A 1092-nucleotide genomic window follows, 5' to 3' on the forward strand; every position below is an offset into this window, starting at 1 on the left:
TTCAGTGGCAACCTTGTCACAATCAACTGTTGCTACACAAGTGAATCTTTTTCAGGTTTCATCACTGAATTCTGTTGATATGTTTATCTTTGAATCAATACTATGCTGTTTTGTTTATAGTAGCTTTATAATGTTTTCATGTTGAGCAGTGTAATTCAAAAACTTTGTTCTACTTCCTCAAGTTTGCTTTGCTCTTCTCAGTGCTTTGTTTTTTCATAAAACTCTACAAACCTTGGCCATTTCTGCAAACAAGTAAAACATTCTCCAGCTATTTTAAGATTGCATTGAACTTAGAGGCCTCTTTGGGGAAAATTAATGTCTTTATGATGTTGAGAATTCAAATCCATTAAAAGATGGTATAGCCCACTCCCATTTGTGTCTTCCTTAATTACTTTAAAAAATCTTTAAGAGTTTTAAGTGTGTAGAGGCCTTGCACTATTGACAGACATTACTTAGTATTTTGGTGATTCATTCCTAAGTATTTGATAATATATTGCTATTTTATATGGATTTCTTACATTTCGTTTTTATAAAATAGCTGCTAGTATGTAGAGGTACAATTGTTTTTGTGTAGTGACTTCGTTTAGGAAACTTTCCAAATTTAGTAATTACTAATTATTAAATTTAGTAATTAATTCTAATGATTTACTCATGATGTCTTTTAAAAATGTCAAGATGCAATCAAATAATATGTAAATAATGGCAGATTATTATATTTATTTATCTTTTCTTTATTGCTCTATTTTGGCCTCTTCAATACAATGGTAAGTAGAAATGGTGGGAGTGGACATCCAACAGGATGAATTTACCTAAATTCAACAGAAAAATTTTCAATATTTAAAATAATGTATGACGTTTTCAACATTCCGTTCATCAGACAATAAACTTTGTTTCTATTCCAAGTTTACTGAGAAGTTTTAATGAGTAGGAATTGTATTTTAACAAATGCTATCTTTCTGCCTTATTGAGATGATTGTATTTTCTTCCCTTTATTCTGCTAATGTGGTGGATTACATGGGTTGATTTTCAATGGTTGTATCAACCTGGAATTTCTGTAACAAACCTCACTTTATGATTATACGTATCCTTTTA

The sequence above is a fragment of the Equus quagga genome, unplaced genomic scaffold (genome assembly GCF_021613505.1).
Source record: "Equus quagga isolate Etosha38 unplaced genomic scaffold, UCLA_HA_Equagga_1.0 HiC_scaffold_5069_RagTag, whole genome shotgun sequence".
Classification (NCBI taxonomy): Eukaryota; Metazoa; Chordata; class Mammalia; order Perissodactyla; family Equidae; genus Equus; species Equus quagga.